The sequence below is a fragment of the Miniopterus natalensis genome, chromosome 15, assembly GCF_054644295.1.
Source record: "Miniopterus natalensis isolate mMinNat1 chromosome 15, mMinNat1.hap1, whole genome shotgun sequence".
Taxonomy (NCBI): Eukaryota; Metazoa; Chordata; class Mammalia; order Chiroptera; family Miniopteridae; genus Miniopterus; species Miniopterus natalensis.
In genome coordinates, this window is record NC_142095.1 from 20897217 (window position 1) to 20905420 (window position 8204).

Here is an 8204-nt window from a genome sequence, read left to right on the forward strand (position 1 = left end):
CATGTTCACACAAAAACTTTGCATGAATGTCCACAGAAGCATTGTTCATAATAGCCAAAATGTGAAAACGGATGGATAACAAAATCTGGTATATCCATACAATGAAATATTATTCAGTCATAAAAAAGGAATGAAGTACATGCTACACATGGATGAACCTTGAAAACATAATGCTAAGTGAAAGAAGACAGGAACGAAAAACCACCTCTCATATGATTCCATTTATATATAATGTTCAGAAGAGGTAAATCCATAGAGACAGAAAGTATAGTAGTGGTTGCCGGAGGATGAGGGAAGAGGGAGTAGAAGTGACTGCTCATGGTTATGGAGTTTCTTTGGGGGATGATAAATGTTCTAAAGATAGTGGTGGTGGTTGTATGACTCTGTGAATATACTAAAAAAACATTTATTTAGACACTGCAAAGCAGTGAATTTTATGGAATTTAAATTGTAGCTCAATAAAATGTGGGAAAACGACATTTGATACTTAGAAACCTGAATACTGAGTAATTGACCATACTAAGGAAGTATTGTTCATTTGTTCTAGGTGTGATCATGATAATGTGGTTATGCTTTTAAAAGCAATCCTTATCTTCTAGAGATAGTGAAATATTTACAAATGAAATGATCATGATGTCTGGAATTGGCTCCAGATAATATGAGCCTTCACAAAACTGATTTGTTGAACTCATACAACTCAACAAGAAGAAGACAATCCAACTAAAAAATGGGCAAAGGACCTGAATAGACACTTCTCCAAAGAGGACTTACAGATGGCCAAGAGACAGATGAAAAAATGCTCAATGTCACTAATCATCAGAGAGATGCAAATTAAAACCACAATGAGATATCACTTCACACCTGTCAGAATGGCTCCATCAACAAATCAACAAATGACTTGTGCTGGCGAGGGTGTGGAGAAAGGGGAGCCCTGGTGCACTGCTGGTGGGAATGCAGACTGGTGCAGCCACCGTGAAAAACAGTATGGAGGCCCCTCAAAAAATTTAAAATGGAGGTGCCTTTTGACCCAGTGGTCCCACTTCTAGGAATATATCCTAAAAAACCCGAAACACCAATCAGGAAGAACATATGCACCCCTGTGTTCATAGCAGCGCAGTTTACAATAGCTAAGATGTGGAAACAGCCCAAGTGCCCATCAGTAGATGAGTGGATAAAAAAGCTGTGGGACATTTACACCAGGGAATACTACACAGCTGTAAAAAAGAAGAATCTCATACCCTTTGGGACAGTATGGAGGGACTTGGAGAATATCATGCTAAGTGAAATAAGCCAGGCAGAGAAAGACAAACATCACACGATCTCACTTATATGTGGAATCTAAAGAACTTAATAAACTGATAAAAAAAAAAAATAGATTCAGTGACATGGAAGCATGGAACAGACTGACGAATCTCGGAGGGAAGGAGCGGGTGGGTGGGGAAAGATTAACCAAAGAATTTATATGCATGTATGCACAACCCAAGAACAGACCCAGAGTCTTACCTGGTTTGTGGCATTTGATTCACCTACTACCTGTCTCACAAACTAACTGGGGGAAAGGAGAGGGTCAGAGCTAAAGAAATTATGGCAAAATTAAAGTACTCTATAGATTCCTTGAGTTTATGCTCTGCTGGGTGCTGGTCCTCTAGGTGAGGGGGGGTGTTTTGTCATTGAGGCTCTTAAAAGGGTGAAGGCTGAAGCAGATTTCTAAAAACTCCTGAGTTGTTATATAGAATACTTCATAAGCATTTTTAATTAGAAAAAAATGTTTCCAAATGGTAAATGTTATTTGGTTCTAAAATTTTCAGCAGTTCCTTCCACACACCCATTCAACAGCCTTCCCTGTCTGCACCACCTCTCTTGTATTTCCTCCTCACTACTGTTGTTAAACAACGAGCTTAGGTTGCCTCCAAATTTAGGTGGTTGCAAAGAGCAAGGAAACATAAAAGTAGATGTAAACATCTTACATACTTACCAGGGTAGATGCGACATTTCAAGGGGGCCCTATGGAAAAATTCAGTTTTGTTTAAATGGCAATGTTTTGCTTATGGGGTTGAATTTGATAAGAGTTACTATCAAGAAAAGAAAGCGTGTGTCAATTTCACATTGAACATGCAGTGACATTTTTCTTCTTGCAAAGTAGTACATTATAGTAAAAAATTTAGAAAGATAAGCAGAAAGCATAAAAACAAAACCATCCATCATCTTACCACAAAGAGATCATGAGAAACGCTAAAAGGAATTTTATTTTTCTAAGCCTGTAACTATGAATATGAGCCGTTTTCTAAATCAGGTTATATTATAAATCGTGTTTGTAACTTGCTTTTTTACTTGCTATGTTACCAGTTTTTTCCATGTCAACACATTGTATATAAATACAAAGTAATCAATACAGATGGTGTTTAATGGCTTCCTAGTGTTGGAGTTGCCCTCCCCCTTCACAACCTTGATTCGAGCACTTACTGAGAATATACCAGGTGCCCGGAAGCTTGTTCAGTCTCAGTCCCAGCGGAATTTCCCACCTGAGAGGGCCAACTGGACACAGGGTCAAATACATAGAACCCCACGTGATTAGTGGAAGGCAGCAGAGCTGTGTGGTCAAATTCATGGAATTTCGAAGCAGGCAGGCCCACCTGGGTGACTTTGGGCAACTTACACAACCTCTCTGAGCTCTTGTCGACCCTGTCAAATGCAGATGGGAGCATTCCATGGTCTCAGTGAATATGAGATGAGTTGATGCCCTCAAAGTACTTAAAGGAAAGGGAGTGACACACAGTAAATGCTCAGAAAGCCACCCGTGTACACACTGCCTGGGTTCAAAACCTGGCTCACACGCAGCTGAGAGGCCTTGGGCCAGTTGTTTAGCTTCTCTGAGTCTCAGCTTCCTCATCTGTAAAATGGAAATAATAACGATATCTCATAGAGTTATTGGGAAGATTAAGCGAGTCACCATGCCTGGCAATAGGAAGCGCTCGCTCGATAAAGATTGATGTCAACGTAGCCGCCTAAGTTGAGCTAGAATTAAAATTAGCCCGCAGATTCTTTTACACTCCTCCCACCAGGGGGTGGGGTCTGTTTCCTCCCCTTGACTGTAGGTGGGCTCTGGAGCAACTTTACCAATAGCATGTGGCAGAAGTGCCACCAGGCCCATTTCTGGCCCCAGCATCCCAAGCTGGCAGCTTCCCCTGCCTGTGTCCCGTCACATTCTCCCCTGGAACCCTGAGATGTCCTGTCTGCGGTCTGGCTGTTCCGAGGCCATCATGCTGGAGGGCCACGTGGAGACACCCAGGGGAGCTTGCCCGCTGCCCCCGCCAGGGTGCCAGCCACGGGAGTGGGGAACCGGCCTCGGAATGGGTCCCGCAGCCCAACCACTCCTGCTGGGAAGGGCCGAGCTGCACGAGGTGCCCTTCCCCAGCTCCTGACCCACAAACTCGGGGGCACTCCAACGGCTAGTCCAAGCCCTGGGTTTCGGAGTGGTTCCGTTACTCAGCGACGGGGCATCGCAACACTGGTTATGAAAAGCGAAACGCTAAACAAATGAGCTGGGAAGGGGTGGGGAGCCTCCAGCCTGCGGGAGAGATGATTCATATTACAAATTAAGCCTTTGTTTGACTGTGTTCCCTAAAAAAGAGCTTCCCTGTCTGTGGTGGCTGCTCGCTTCCTTAATGACTGTTAGAAAGAACTGAGGGAAAGGAATGAGCAGATCGCAGGTGTCTGAGCTACAGTCACCTCCCGGAGGGGGACCTCAGGCTGCAGGGGGAGGAAGGTGCCCAGGGCCTGGATCCCAGCAACTTAGGAGGAAGTGAGTCCTGCTCCCCCGACTCTCAAGCTCCTGCTTTAAAATTACTATTTCATTCCTTGTTTCATTTATTTTGTTGTTGTTGTTGCACTGCTTTGCAGGAACAAATCTGCTTGGTGACATATGCCCATGTTGCATATTCAGCATATATTGCGCGTCCCTGGGAAAGGTCTGAATCAGAATTTTAAGGAGGCCTGTAGAGTACAGGGGGAGGGAAGCGAACTGTGGCATATTAGTTGCAAAACAATAAAATTCTTCTTTTCTAATTCATGTATAATGTCGAAATAATGGCTCTTACTGTATCTTCATCTCTATATCCCTCGAGCCGTAACTGCCCTTCCCCAGGTCAGCCCCCAGCATGTTAACGCCCAGTAGTTTCAATGAAATGCACATTACAATTCAGAGGACATAGTCTTCTTTGGGTTTTGTTGTTTTGTTTTGTTTTGTTTTTTGTTTGACGATCAGTAAACAATTTGGGCCGCAACAGTTCTTTGAAGACGTGTATTTTTACTGCAAGAAAAAAAAAGCCTTTCTGTAAATTTTTCTCCCCTTTTTGTGATGTGTCCAATAGACTTTTAAAAACTGATGCAAGACTCTCTTAGAAAATGCTAAGTTTAAAATGAATAATCCCAAAGAATGACTCTCTTTCCCCCTTAAATTGCTTTTTACTTATTTTAGTATAAATTTTAACAATTACTTTTTTCTTCAATTGCTGTTTATCATAGTGTCTTAGCGAGTCCCCCTGCCTGGTCATGATGTGGGGTTGATTTAGGAGGAAGTGGGGCTTCTGGAACCCATCCCTCAGCAGCCAGGGGAATCATTTTAATCACATCATTCCCCTGCTTACCGCCCTCCGGCCGCTTCCCAAGTAAACCCAAGCTCCGTCCACAGCCTGTGGGCTGCACACCCAGGCCTGCCTCCCTTTCTGATTCAGGGCTTGCCGCACTGGCCTTTTTTCGTTTTTAATTTTTTAATTATTCTAATATGACAAACTTCTATGGTTAACATAAATCGGTTCTGGCTCTCATTTGCTGCATAACAAACTACCTCAACACTTAATGGCTTAAAACGACAACAGACACTTATTTTGCTCATTAATCTGCACGTTGGGCCGAGCGGGGTGTGGGAGGCTTGTTGCTGCTCTGCAGGCCTCAGCTGGGACAGCCCTTTCATCGCAGGCTGTGGCACCTCCTTCCAAGGGGAATCCCCCGGGAGGCTGAGAAGCAGGTGTCAGCTGGGAGCGCAGCTGGGCTGAGGGTCAGGGCCTCGATTCCAGTCTCCCCGCGTGGCCTGTTTCCTCAGAGTGTGGTGTTTGGGGGGGTTCCCAGGGCGAAAGCCCCAAGAGAGAGCCAGCGGGAGCGGCGTTGTGAACCACGACCTAGCTTTGGATCTCACACAGTGTCTCATCTGCTGCATTCTGGTCCCTGAGGTCGTCACAAAGTCCTGCCCAAGGCCAAAGGCAGAAGCACAGACCCCACCTCTTGGGGACTGGCAAAGTTCTGGAACAGCAAAGGGGCCGGAAATACCATCGCAGTCGTTTTTGGAAAATGCAATCTGCCATGAACATCCCTCACTGATTGGTTTTGGGGTGTGTGTGTGTGTGTAAATCCTGTGTTCATATGAGCACTAGATAACAAGCTCTCTCTAAAGGTTACAGTCTTTTCTTGTGTGACTTTGCATGCTTCATGACTTCTAGCACAGTATTTTACACGGAGCTAATGTGTAATTAGCACCTGATTTTATGTGAGTTGTAAGATGTCCCATTGTTCAATCAACAATTTTTAAAGAACTAGAAGCCCCAAGATATGTCTTATTTTAAAACCACCTGTACATATTTTAGCTTTCTCTGATTATTCAGGAATCGCTTTAGAACCCTGCAGCTTTTCCAGGTCCGTGGTGTGAATTTCAACCATCATGGCCCAGTACTCAGAGAGAAAGGAGAGCGCTGATTGTTTGCACTTCCTGCAGGTATATTTAGAGTGTGAAAAGAAAGGTGGTGTTTGCTTTGGCGTAGTGGTATCTCTAGTTAACACATCAGAACCCTAAGGCAATAGACTCGGGAGTCAGAAGATAAACTACAAACCAAGTCCTGAAGTTAAAGGGTACAGCGTCAAAGACATCATCCTGCCCAAATCAGATGGTAGTAGTTTAGAAATTGTAAGCACTTAAAGTATTGATAAAATGAATCATCAGACTTGCATGGAAGGTTCAATGCAGTGGAAGGTTTGAAGGAGACACATCCAATAAGCAACCATCCTACACATGTTATTCAAAATGTTGAAGCACTGGATCAAAAGATGTCCAGAACATCTCACTGCCAGTTCTAACACTGGAACGGAATAAATGGATATGATTCTCCAAATAATTGCAAATAAATTAGTTGGTTCAATAAGCTTTCTAGTCATAGGGAGCCTCCCATGAACTTTCAAAATTACACAGAACATGATGGAAGGCAGGTTTATTTAACTATAAATTATATTTTCCTACTAATTTGTCTTTGGTTAAACAAAAGTAGAGCAACATATTTGGATGGTAAAAAGTCACGTAGAAAGAGTAATAATGGGTTTAAAACTAATATGAGGAGAGGAGGAGAGATGAGAGTTCTGAGTTGGTAATCTGGAAACTCTAGGTATGCATTGGCCCTGGGGTGGGAATTCTTACCTCTAGCTCTGTTATTGAGATGCTGTTTAGCCTTGGGGAAGGCTCAGTTTCTTCTTCTGTAAAATGGGCACACATGCCTGTTTCAGAGAGCTGGTGTGAGGCCTGCACACCTGCTTGGGAAGATGCACAGCATTAGAGCAGTAGCCTCACACTTGACCAGGATCCGCAGCACCTGGAGGGCTTGTTAAAACCCAGATGGCTGGGTCCAGCCCAGAGAGTTTCTGATTCAGCAAGTCTGGGTGGAGCCCAAGAATTTGCATTTCTAACAAGTTCTCAGGTGCTGCTGGTGCTGCTGGTCCTGCTGGTTTGGGACGACTGGTCTACAGCACACCAGGCTGGTGGGTGATTCTGCCTGGGGTGTGTGTCTTCTCTTCTTCTAAGGACATCAGTCATATTGGATCAAGGGACCACCCTACTCTAGTATGACCTCATCTTAACTTATATCTGAATCACATCTACAAAGATCCTATTTCCAAATAAGATCACATTCCAAGGTCCTGGGGGTTCAGATTTCAACATTTCTTTTGGGGGAACAAAATTACCAAAATATCTTCCAACTCCGGGGAAGCCTTCAGCTGACTACAGCTCCAGCTGACTACAGCTCCAGCCCGCATTTTACTGCAGCCTCGTGAGAGGCTCTGAGCCAGAACCACCCAGCTAATCCACTCTCAGATTCCTGACCCACAGAGTGTGAATTAATCATGTAGAGATTGTTCTAAGCCACTAAGTTTTGGGGTAATTGTTATGTGAAAATAGGCAACTAACACAAGGAAGGAGACTTGGCAGTGAACACTAAGACATCTAGTCCTGCTCACAGATCTTCCTGTCACATCAGCATTTGTTTTCAATCTGGGCCTTTTTGCACAACGTTTCACACTATTAAAACTTTTTAAAAAGTTTTGCAATACATAAGTCCACTTTGTTGAGAAGACATTTGTTCATTTAGTGGGTGTCTGAGCATTTCTGAATTTCATTGCAAATTCAGGCAGCTGACTCACCATGTGCCTCTCTGAGCGCTTCTGGGCCAGGCCACCTCATAGGCTACCAGCCAGCGCTCTGGCTGCTCTTGGGTCAGGTGCCTTGGCCACAAGGTACTGAGCTGGGCACCTGTGGCTCAGGGGTGGCACGGGTAGGTTTCTCTCTGCAGTGGCTGAGGGCACTGAGGCGCTGGGGAGGCACTAGGACCGGACCCTCTGCAAACAGGGCCCGGTTTGCCTTCTCCAGGAACAGGCCTTAAGTTCTGTGTGAATACTGCTCATTTGTCTCTCACTTCCTCTGCGAACAAAACCACAGACTGGCCCAGCTGCACCTACATGAGAAACCACATGGACCAAGCCACTTCCTCCCAGTCTGATCTGACCAAAAATACTTTTGATTTCCTGCCCCTATGTTATCTTCAAGATTGCCATTTGCTTCCTGAATTTCAGGATCACAGCTGACAAAAGCATATCACAACCATTAGTCATAGATGTGTATTTTTTTCCTGAAAATAATTTATTTTATTCATGTTCCCATCATCTACTTTGTCCTGCCATCTGGCAGCTACTTCTTTTTTTGTTGTTGTTAGTTCTTACCTGAGGATATTTTTCCAGATTTTTTGAGAGGGAGTAGAAGGGAGGGAGGGCAGGAGAAGGGGAGGGAGAGAAGAGAGAGAAACATCAATGTGAGACACATCGATTGGTTGCCTCCCACGTTCACCCTGACTGGGGAGAGGGGTCGAACCTGCAACCCGGGTACATGCCGT